Source organism: Phalangium opilio, unplaced genomic scaffold (genome assembly GCF_054372755.1).
Source record: "Phalangium opilio isolate 3A_F unplaced genomic scaffold, DU_Popi_V2 ptg000352l_1, whole genome shotgun sequence".
NCBI lineage: Eukaryota > Metazoa > Arthropoda > Arachnida > Opiliones > Phalangiidae > Phalangium > Phalangium opilio.
The window spans coordinates 9,386,313-9,398,507 of NW_028324228.1; the positions used below are offsets into that span (position 1 = coordinate 9,386,313).

At 47.1% G+C, this 12,195-nt stretch overlaps 4 non-coding genes across 4 annotated transcripts; all 4 read right to left on the reverse strand.

The window, feature by feature from the left end:
- Positions 1 to 883: 883 nt before the first annotated feature.
- Positions 884 to 956, reverse strand: TRNAI-GAU (transfer RNA isoleucine (anticodon GAU)). Its single transcript has one exon. It is a non-coding gene; the product is annotated as a tRNA-Ile (tRNA).
- Positions 957 to 1,617: 661 nt separating this feature from the next.
- Positions 1,618 to 1,690, reverse strand: TRNAN-GUU (transfer RNA asparagine (anticodon GUU)). The gene has a single exon. It is a non-coding gene; the product is annotated as a tRNA-Asn (tRNA).
- Positions 1,691 to 6,751: 5,061 nt separating this feature from the next.
- Positions 6,752 to 6,824, reverse strand: TRNAI-GAU (transfer RNA isoleucine (anticodon GAU)). The gene has a single exon. It is a non-coding gene; the product is annotated as a tRNA-Ile (tRNA).
- A 661-nt stretch (positions 6,825 to 7,485) lies between these two features.
- TRNAN-GUU (transfer RNA asparagine (anticodon GUU)) lies at positions 7,486 to 7,558 on the reverse strand. The gene has a single exon. It is a non-coding gene; the product is annotated as a tRNA-Asn (tRNA).
- Positions 7,559 to 12,195: the final 4,637 nt, after the last annotated feature.

Consider the following 12,195-nt stretch of genomic DNA (forward strand, 5'->3'; position numbering starts at 1 on the left):
ACACCGCTCCCGGATGGGCTCGAACCACCAACCTTTCGGTTAACAGCCGACGGCGTTAACCATTGCGCAACGGAAGCCCAAAGATTAAATGTTCGTCAGGTATTGTGGAAAAACTTTGAAATTTTACGTCACATCTGAGACCTCACAACACCGCTCCCGGATGGGCTCGAACCACCACCCTTTCGGTTAACAGCCGAACGCGCTAACCATTGCGCCACGGAAGCTCAGAAATTTAATGGTCGTCAGGTATGTGGAAAAACTTTGACTTTTTACGTCACATCTGAGACCTCACAACACCACTTCCGGATGGTCTCGAACCACCAACCTTTTGAATAACAGCTGAACGCTCTAACCATTGCGCCACGGAAGCCCAAAAATTAAATGTTCGTCAGTTATTTTTAAAAAACTCTGAATTTTACGTTACATCTAAGACCTCACAACACCGCTCCCGGATGGGCTCGAACCACCAACCTTTCGGTTAACAGCCGACGGCGTTAACCATTGCGCAACGGAAGCCCAAAGATTAAATGTTCGTCAGGTATTGTGGAAAAACTTTGGATTTTTACGATACCTGTGAGATTTCACAACTCCGCTCCCGGGTGGGCTCGAACCACCAACCTATTAGTTAACAGCCGAACGCGCTAACCATTGAGCCACGGAAGCCAAAAATTAAATGTTCGTCAGGTATTGTGGAAAAGCTTTGACTTTTTACGTCACATCTGAGATTTTACAACACCGCTCCCGGGTGGGCTCGAACCACCAACCTTTCGGTTAACAGCCGAACGCGCTAACCAATGCGCCTCGGAAGCCCAAAAATTAAATGTTCGTCAGGTATTGTGGAAAAACTTTGACTTTTTACGTCACATCTGAGACCTCACAACACCGCTCACGGATGGGCTCGAACCACCAACCTTTCGGTTATCAGCCGAACGCGCTAACCATTGCGCCACGGAAGCCCAAAAACTAAATGGTCGTCGGGTATTGTGGAAACACTTTGGCTTTTTACGTTACATGTGAGAGCTCACAACACCGCTCCCGGGTGGGCTCGAACCATCAACCTTTCGGTTAACTGCCGAACGCGCTAACCGTTGCGCCACAGAAGCCCAAAGATTAAATGTTCGTCAGGTATTTTTAAAAAACTCTGAATTTTACGCTACATCTAAGACCTCACAACACCGCTCCCGGATGGGCTCGAACCACCAACCTTTCGGTTAACAGCCGACGGCGTTAACCATTGCGCAACGGAAGCCCAAAGATTAAATGTTCGTCAGGTATTGTGGAAAAACTTTGAAATTTTACGTCACATCTGAGACCTCACAACACCGCTCCCGGATGGGCTCGAACCACCAACCTTTCGGTTAACAGCGAAACGCGCTAACCATTGCGCCACGGAAGCTCAAAAATTAAATGGTCGTCAGGTATTGTGGAAAAACTTTGACTTTTTACGTCACATCTGAGACCTCAAAACACCGCTCCCGGATGGTCTCGAACCACCAACCTTTCAGTTAACAGCCGAACGCGCTAACCATTGCGCCACGGAAGCCCAAAGATTAAATGTTCGTCAGGTATTGTGGAAAAACTTTGGCATTTGACATTACGTTTGAGATCTCACAACACCGCTCCCGGGTGGGCTCGAACCACCAACCTTTCGGTTAACAGCCGAACGCGCTAACCATTGCGCCACGGAAGCTCAGAAATGAAATGGTCGTCAGGTATTGTGGAAAAACTTTGGCATTTGACATTACGTTTGAGATCTCACAACACCGCTCCCGGGTGGGCTCGAACCACCAACCTTTCGGTTAACAGCCGAAAGCGCTAACCATTGCGCCACGGAAGCTCGAAAATTAAACGGTCGTCAGGTATTCTGGAAAAATTTTGGCTTTTTACGTAACATTTGAGACTTCACAACACGGCAGCTGGGTGGGCTCGAACCACCAACCTTTTGGTTAACATCCGAACGCGCTAACCTTCGAGCCAAGGAAGCTCAGAAATGAAATGGTCGTCAGGTATTGTGGAAAAACTCTGACTTTTTACGTCACATCCGAGACTTCAAAACACCGCTCCCGGATGGGCTCGAACCACAAACCTTTTGAATAACAGCTGAACGCGCTAACCATTGCGCCACGGAAGCCCAAAAATTAAATGTTCGTCAGATATTTTTAAAAAACTCTGAATTTTACGTTACATCTAAGACCTCACAACACAGCTCCCGGATGGGCTCGAACCACCAACCTTTCGGATAACAGCCGACGGCGTTAACCATTGCGCAACGGAAGCCCAAAGATTAAATGTTCGTCAGGTATTGTGGAAAAACTTTGGATTTTTAGGTTACATGTGAGATTTCACAACACCGCTCCCGGGTGGGCTCGAACCACCAACCTTTCGGTTAACAGCCGAACGCGCTAACCGTTGCTTCACGGAAGCCCAAAAATTAAATGTTCGTCAGGTATTGTGGAAAAACTTTGACTTTTTACGTCACATCTGAGACCTCACAACACCGCTCACGGATGGGCTCGAACCACCAACCTTTCGGTTAACAGCCGAACGCGCTAACCATTGCGCCACGGAAGCTCAGAAATGAAATGGTCGTCAGGTATTGTGGAAAAACTTTGGCATTTGACATTACGTTTGAGATCTCACAACACCGCTCCCGGGTGGGCTCGAACCACCAACCTTTCGAATAACAGCCGAAAGCGCTAACCATTGCGCCACGGAAGCTCGAAAATTAAACGGTCGTCAGGTATTCTGGAAAAATTTTGGCTTTTTACGTAACATTTGAGACTTCACAACACGGCAGCTGGGTGGGCTCGAACCACCAACCTTTTGGTTAACATCCGAACGCGCTAACCTTCGAGCCAAGGAAGCTCAGAAATGAAATGGTCGTCAGGTATTGTGGAAAAACTATGACTTTTTACGTCACATCCGAGACTTCAAAACACCGCTCCAGGATGGGCTCGAACCACAAACCTTTTGAATAACAGCTGAACGCGCTAACCATTGCGCCACGGAAGCCCAAAAATTAAATGTTCGTCAGATATTTTTAAAAAACTCTGAATTTTACGTTACATCTAAGACCTCACAACACAGCTCCCGGATGGGCTCGAACCACCAACCTTTCGGATAACAGCCGACGGCGTTAACCATTGCGCAACGGAAGCCCAAAGATTAAATGTTCGTCAGGTATTGTGGAAAAACTTTGACTTTTTGCGTCACATCTGAGACTTCACAACACCGCTCCCGGATGGGCTCGAACCACAAACCTTTTGAATAACAGCTGAACGCTCTAACCATTGCGCCACGGAAGACCAAAAATTAAATGTTCGTCAGTTATTTTTAAAAAACTCTGAATTTTACGTTACATCTAAGACCTCACAACACCGCTCCAGGATGGGCTCGAACCACAAACCTTTCGGTTAACAGCCGAACGCGCTAACCATTGCGCCACGGAAGCCCAAAGATTAAATGTTCGTCAGGTATTGTGGAAAAACTTTGACTTTTTACGTCACATCTGAGACTTCACAACACCGCTCCCGGATGGGCTCGAACCACAAACCTTTTGAATAACATCTGAACGCTCTAACCATTGCGCCACGGAAGACCAAAAATTAAATGTTCGTCAGTTATTTTTAAAAAACTCTTTATTTTACGTTACATCTAAGACCTCACAACACAGCTCCCGGATGGGCTCGAACCACCAACCTTTCGGTTAACAGCCGACGGCGTTAACCATTGCGCAACGGAAGCCCAAAGATTAAATGTTCGTCAGGTATTGTGGAAAAACTTTGGATTTTTAGGTTACATGTGAGATTTCACAACACCGCTCCCGGGTGGGCTCGAACCACCAACCTTTCGGTTAACAGCCGAACGCGCTAACCGTTGCTTCACGGAAGCCCAAAAATTAAATGTTCGTCAGGTATTGTGGAAAAACTTTGACTTTTTACGTCACATCTGAGACCTCACAACACCGCTCACGGATGGGCTCGAACCACCAACCTTTCGGTTAACAGCCGAACGCGCTAACCATTGCGCCACGGAAGCTCAGAAATGAAATGGTCGTCAGGTATTGTGGAAAAACTTTGACTTTTTACGTCACATCTGAGACCTCACAACACCGCTCCCGGATGGGCTCGAACCACCAACCTTTCGGTTAACAGCCGAACGCGCTAACCATTGCGCCACGGAAGCTCAGAAATTAAATGGTCGTCAGGTATGTGGAAAAACTTTGACTTTTTACGTCACATCCGAGACTTCAAAACACCGCTCCCGGATGGGCTCGAACCACAAACCTTTTGAATAACAGCTGAACGCGCTAACCTTTGCGCCACGGAAGACCAAAAATTAAATGTTCGTCAGTTATTTTTAAAAAACTCTGAATTTTACGTTACATCTAAGACCTCACAACACAGCTCCCGGATGGGCTCGAACCACCAACCTTTCGGTTAACAGCCTACGGCGTTAACCATTGCGCAACGGAAGCCCAAAGATTAAATGTTCGTCAGGTATTGTGGAAAAACTTTGGATTTTTAGGTTACATGTGAGATTTCACAACACCGCTCCCGGGTGGGCTCGAACCACCAACCTTTCGGTTAACAGCCGAACGCGCTAACCGTTGCTTCACGGAAGCCCAAAAATTAAATGTTCGTCAGGTATTGTGGAAAAACTTTGACTTTTTACGTCACATCTGAGACCTCACAACACCGCTCACGGATGGGCTCGAACCACCAACCTTTCGGTTAACAGCCGAACGCGCTAACCATTGCGCCACGGAAGCTCAGAAATGAAATGGTCGTCAGGTATTGTGGAAAAACTTTGGCATTTGACATTACGTTTGAGATCTCACAACACCGCTCCCGGGTGGGCTCGAACCACCAACCTTTCGGTTAACAGCCGAAAGCGCTAACCATTGCGCCACGGAAGCTCGAAAATTAAACGGTCGTCAGGTATTCTGGAAAAATTTTGGGTTTTTACGTAACATTTGAGACTTCACAACACGGCAGCTGGGTGGGCTCGAACCACCAACCTTTTGGTTAACATCCGAACGCGCTAACCTTCGAGCCAAGGAAGCTCAGAAATGAAATGGTCGTCAGGTATTGTGGAAAAACTCTGACTTTTTACGTCACATCCGAGACTTCAAAACACCGCTCCCGGATGGGCTCGAACCACAAACCTTTTGAATAACAGCTGAACGCGCTAACCATTGCGCCACGGAAGCCCAAAAATTAAATGTTCGTCAGATATTTTTAAAAAACTCTGAATTTTACGTTACATCTAAGACCTCACAACACAGCTCCCGGATGGGCTCGAACCACCAACCTTTCGGATAACAGCCGACGGCGTTAACCATTGCGCAACGGAAGCCCAAAGATTAAATGTTCGTCAGGTATTGTGGAAAAACTTTGGATTTTTAGGTTACATGTGAGATTTCACAACACCGCTCCCGGGTGGGCTCGAACCACCAACCTTTTGGTTAACATCCGAACGCGCTAGACTTCGAGCCAAGGAAGCTCAGAAATTAAATGGTCGTCAGGTATTGTGGAAAAACTTTGACTTTTTACGTCACATCTGAGACCTCACAACACCGCTCACGGATGGGCTCGAACCACCAACCTTTCGGTTAACAGCCGACCGCGCTAACCATTGCGCCACGGAAGCCCAAAAATTAAATGGTCGTCGGGTATTGTGGAAACACTTTGACTTTTTACGTCACATCTGAGACCTCACAACACCGCTCACGGATGGGCTCGAACCACCAACCTTTCGGTTAACAGCCGAACGCGCTAACCATTGCGCCACGGAAGCCCTAAGATTAAATGTTCGTCAGGTATTTTTAAAAAACTCTGAATTTTACGTTACATCTAAGACCTCACAACACCGCTCCCGGATGGGCACGAACCACCAACCTTTCGGTTAACAGCCGACGGCGTTAACCATTGCGCAACGGAAGCCCAAAGATTAAATGTTCGTCAGGTATTGTGGAAAAACTTTGAAATTTTACGTCACATCTGAGACCTCACAACACCGCTCCCGGATGGGCTAGAACCACCACCCTTTCGGTTAACAGCCGAACGCGCTAACCATTGCGCCACGGAAGCTCAGAAATTAAATGGTCGTCAGGTATGTGGAAAAACTTTGACTTTTTACGTCACATCTGAGACCTCACAACACCACTTCCGGATGGTCTCGAACCACCAACCTTTTGAATAACAGCTGAACGCTCTAACCATTGCGCCACGGAAGCCCAAAAATTAAATGTTCGTCAGTTATTTTTAAAAAACTCTGAATTTTACGTTACATCTAAGACCTCACAACACCGCTCCCGGATGGGCTCGAACCACCAACCTTTCGGTTAACAGCCGACGGCGTTAACCATTGCGCAACGGAAGCCCAAAGATTAAATGTTCGTCAGGTATTGTGGAAAAACTTTGGATTTTTACGATACCTGTGAGATTTCACAACTCCGCTCCCGGGTGGGCTCGAACCACCAACCTATTAGTTAACAGCCGAACGCGCTAACCATTGAGCCACGGAAGCCAAAAATTAAATGTTCGTCAGGTATTGTGGAAAAGCTTTGACTTTTTACGTCACATCTGAGATTTCACAACACCGCTCCCGGGTGGGCTCGAACCACCAACCTTTCGGTTAACAGCCGAACGCGCTAACCAATGCGCCTCGGAAGCCCAAAAATTAAATGTTCGTCAGGTATTGTGGAAAAACTTTGACTTTTTACGTCACATCTGAGACCTCACAACACCGCTCACGGATGGGCTCGAACCACCAACCTTTCGGTTATCAGCCGAACGCGCTAACCATTGCGCCACGGAAGCCCAAAAACTAAATGGTCGTCGGGTATTGTGGAAACACTTTGGCTTTTTACGTTACATGTGAGAGCTCACAACACCGCTCCCGGGTGGGCTCGAACCATCAACCTTTCGGTTAACTGCCGAACGCGCTAACCGTTGCGCCACAGAAGCCCAAAGATTAAATGTTCGTCAGGTATTTTTAAAAAACTCTGAATTTTACGCTACATCTAAGACCTCACAACACCGCTCCCGGATGGGCTCGAACCACCAACCTTTCGGTTAACAGCCGACGGCGTTAACCATTGCGCAACGGAAGCCCAAAGATTAAATGTTCGTCAGGTATTGTGGAAAAACTTTGAAATTTTACGTCACATCTGAGACCTCACAACACCGCTCCCGGATGGGCTCGAACCACCAACCTTTCGGTTAACAGCGAAACGCGCTAACCATTGCGCCACGGAAGCTCAAAAATTAAATGGTCGTCAGGTATTGTGGAAAAACTTTGACTTTTTACGTCACATCTGAGACCTCAAAACACCGCTCCCGGATGGTCTCGAACCACCAACCTTTCAGTTAACAGCCGAACGCGCTAACCATTGCGCCACGGAAGCCCAAAGATTAAATGTTCGTCAGGTATTGTGGAAAAACTTTGGCATTTGACATTACGTTTGAGATCTCACAACACCGCTCCCGGGTGGGCTCGAACCACCAACCTTTCGGTTAACAGCCGAACGCGCTAACCATTGCGCCACGGAAGCTCAGAAATGAAATGGTCGTCAGGTATTGTGGAAAAACTTTGGCATTTGACATTACGTTTGAGATCTCACAACACCGCTCCCGGGTGGGCTCGAACCACCAACCTTTCGGTTAACAGCCGAAAGCGCTAACCATTGCGCCACGGAAGCTCGAAAATTAAACGGTCGTCAGGTATTCTGGAAAAATTTTGGCTTTTTACGTAACATTTGAGACTTCACAACACGGCAGCTGGGTGGGCTCGAACCACCAACCTTTTGGTTAACATCCGAACGCGCTAACCTTCGAGCCAAGGAAGCTCAGAAATGAAATGGTCGTCAGGTATTGTGGAAAAACTCTGACTTTTTACGTCACATCCGAGACTTCAAAACACCGCTCCCGGATGGGCTCGAACCACAAACCTTTTGAATAACAGCTGAACGCGCTAACCATTGCGCCACGGAAGCCCAAAAATTAAATGTTCGTCAGATATTTTTAAAAAACTCTGAATTTTACGTTACATCTAAGACCTCACAACACAGCTCCCGGATGGGCTCGAACCACCAACCTTTCGGATAACAGCCGACGGCGTTAACCATTGCGCAACGGAAGCCCAAAGATTAAATGTTCGTCAGGTATTGTGGAAAAACTTTGGATTTTTAGGTTACATGTGAGATTTCACAACACCGCTCCCGGGTGGGCTCGAACCACCAACCTTTCGGTTAACAGCCGAACGCGCTAACCGTTGCTTCACGGAGGCCCAAAAATTAAATGTTCGTCAGGTATTGTGGAAAAACTTTGACTTTTTACGTCACATCTGAGACCTCACAACACCGCTCACGGATGGGCTCGAACCACCAACCTTTCGGTTAACAGCCGAACGCGCTAACCATTGCGCCACGGAAGCTCAGAAATGAAATGGTCGTCAGGTATTGTGGAAAAACTTTGGCATTTGACATTACGTTTGAGATCTCACAACACCGCTCCCGGGTGGGCTCGAACCACCAACCTTTCGAATAACAGCCGAAAGCGCTAACCATTGCGCCACGGAAGCTCGAAAATTAAACGGTCGTCAGGTATTCTGGAAAAATTTTGGCTTTTTACGTAACATTTGAGACTTCACAACACGGCAGCTGGGTGGGCTCGAACCACCAACCTTTTGGTTAACATCCGAACGCGCTAACCTTCGAGCCAAGGAAGCTCAGAAATGAAATGGTCGTCAGGTATTGTGGAAAAACTATGACTTTTTACGTCACATCCGAGACTTCAAAACACCGCTCCAGGATGGGCTCGAACCACAAACCTTTTGAATAACAGCTGAACGCGCTAACCATTGCGCCACGGAAGCCCAAAAATTAAATGTTCGTCAGATATTTTTAAAAAACTCTGAATTATACGTTACATCTAAGACCTCACAACACAGCTCCCGGATGGGCTCGAACCACCAACCTTTCGGATAACAGCCGACGGCGTTAACCATTGCGCAACGGAAGCCCAAAGATTAAATGTTCGTCAGGTATTGTGGAAAAACTTTGACTTTTTGCGTCACATCTGAGACTTCACAACACCGCTCCCGGATGGGCTCGAACCACAAACCTTTTGAATAACAGCTGAACGCTCTAACCATTGCGCCACGGAAGACCAAAAATTAAATGTTCGTCAGTTATTTTTAAAAAACTCTGAATTTTACGTTACATCTAAGACCTCACAACACCGCTCCAGGATGGGCTCGAACCACAAACCTTTCGGTTAACAGCCGAACGCGCTAACCATTGCGCCACGGAAGCCCAAAGATTAAATGTTCGTCAGGTATTGTGGAAAAACTTTGACTTTTTACGTCACATCTGAGACTTCACAACACCGCTCCCGGATGGGCTCGAACCACAAACCTTTTGAATAACATCTGAACGCTCTAACCATTGCGCCACGGAAGACCAAAAATTAAATGTTCGTCAGTTATTTTTAAAAAACTCTTTATTTTACGTTACATCTAAGACCTCACAACACAGCTCCCGGATGGGCTCGAACCACCAACCTTTCGGTTAACAGCCGACGGCGTTAACCATTGCGCAACGGAAGCCCAAAGATTAAATGTTCGTCAGGTATTGTGGAAAAACTTTGGATTTTTAGGTTACATGTGAGATTTCACAACACCGCTCCCGGGTGGGCTCGAACCACCAACCTTTCGGTTAACAGCCGAACGCGCTAACCGTTGCTTCACGGAAGCCCAAAAATTAAATGTTCGTCAGGTATTGTGGAAAAACTTTGACTTTTTACGTCACATCTGAGACCTCACAACACCGCTCACGGATGGGCTCGAACCACCAACCTTTCGGTTAACAGCCGAACGCGCTAACCATTGCGCCACGGAAGCTCAGAAATGAAATGGTCGTCAGGTATTGTGGAAAAACTTTGACTTTTTACGTCACATCTGAGACCTCACAACACCGCTCCCGGATGGGCTCGAACCACCAACCTTTCGGTTAACAGCCGAACGCGCTAACCATTGCGCCACGGAAGCTCAGAAATTAAATGGTCGTCAGGTATGTGGAAAAACTTTGACTTTTTACGTCACATCCGAGACTTCAAAACACCGCTCCCGGATGGGCTCGAACCACAAACCTTTTGAATAACAGCTGAACGCGCTAACCTTTGCGCCACGGAAGACCAAAAATTAAATGTTCGTCAGTTATTTTTAAAAAACTCTGAATTTTACGTTACATCTAAGACCTCACAACACAGCTCCCGGATGGGCTCGAACCACCAACCTTTCGGTTAACAGCCTACGGCGTTAACCATTGCGCAACGGAAGCCCAAAGATTAAATGTTCGTCAGGTATTGTGGAAAAACTTTGGATTTTTAGGTTACATGTGAGATTTCACAACACCGCTCCCGGGTGGGCTCGAACCACCAACCTTTCGGTTAACAGCCGAACGCGCTAACCGTTGCTTCACGGAAGCCCAAAAATTAAATGTTCGTCAGGTATTGTGGAAAAACTTTGACTTTTTACGTCACATCTGAGACCTCACAACACCGCTCACGGATGGGCTCGAACCACCAACCTTTCGGTTAACAGCCGAACGCGCTAACCATTGCGCCACGGAAGCTCAGAAATGAAATGGTCGTCAGGTATTGTGGAAAAACTTTGGCATTTGACATTACGTTTGAGATCTCACAACACCGCTCCCGGGTGGGCTCGAACCACCAACCTTTCGGTTAACAGCCGAAAGCGCTAACCATTGCGCCACGGAAGCTCGAAAATTAAACGGTCGTCAGGTATTCTGGAAAAATTTTGGGTTTTTACGTAACATTTGAGACTTCACAACACGGCAGCTGGGTGGGCTCGAACCACCAACCTTTTGGTTAACATCCGAACGCGCTAACCTTCGAGCCAAGGAAGCTCAGAAATGAAATGGTCGTCAGGTATTGTGGAAAAACTCTGACTTTTTACGTCACATCCGAGACTTCAAAACACCGCTCCCGGATGGGCTCGAACCACAAACCTTTTGAATAACAGCTGAACGCGCTAACCATTGCGCCACGGAAGCCCAAAAATTAAATGTTCGTCAGATATTTTTAAAAAACTCTGAATTTTACGTTACATCTAAGACCTCACAACACAGCTCCCGGATGGGCTCGAACCACCAACCTTTCGGATAACAGCCGACGGCGTTAACCATTGCGCAACGGAAGCCCAAAGATTAAATGTTCGTCAGGTATTGTGGAAAAACTTTGGATTTTTAGGTTACATGTGAGATTTCACAACACCGCTCCCGGGTGGGCTCGAACCACCAACCTTTTGGTTAACATCCGAACGCGCTAGACTTCGAGCCAAGGAAGCTCAGAAATTAAATGGTCGTCAGGTATTGTGGAAAAACTTTGACTTTTTACGTCACATCTGAGACCTCACAACACCGCTCACGGATGGGCTCGAACCACCAACCTTTCGGTTAACAGCCGACCGCGCTAACCATTGCGCCACGGAAGCCCAAAAATTAAATGGTCGTCGGGTATTGTGGAAACACTTTGACTTTTTACGTCACATCTGAGACCTCACAACACCGCTCACGGATGGGCTCGAACCACCAACCTTTCGGTTAACAGCCGAACGCGCTAACCATTGCGCCACGGAAGCCCTAAGATTAAATGTTCGTCAGGTATTTTTAAAAAACTCTGAATTTTACGTTACATCTAAGACCTCACAACACCGCTCCCGGATGGGCACGAACCACCAACCTTTCGGTTAACAGCCGACAGCGTTAACCATTGCGCAACGGAAGCCCAACGATTAAATGTTCGTCAGGTATTGTGGAAAAACTTTGGATTTTTACGTTACATGTGAGATTTCACAACACCGCTCCCGGATGGGCTCGAACCACCAACCTTTCGGTTAACAGCCGACGGCGTTAACCATTGTGCAACGGAAGCCCAAAGATTAAATGTTCGTCAGGTATTTTTAAAAAACTCTGGATTTTTACGTTACATGTGAGATCTCACAACACCGCTCCCGGATGGGCTCGAACCACCAACCTTTCGGTTAACAGCCGACGGCGTTAACCATTGTGCAACGGAAGCCCAAAGATAAAATGTTCGTCAGGTCTTTTTTAAAAAACTCTGGATTTTTACGTTACATGTCAGATCTCACAACACCGCTCCCGGGTGG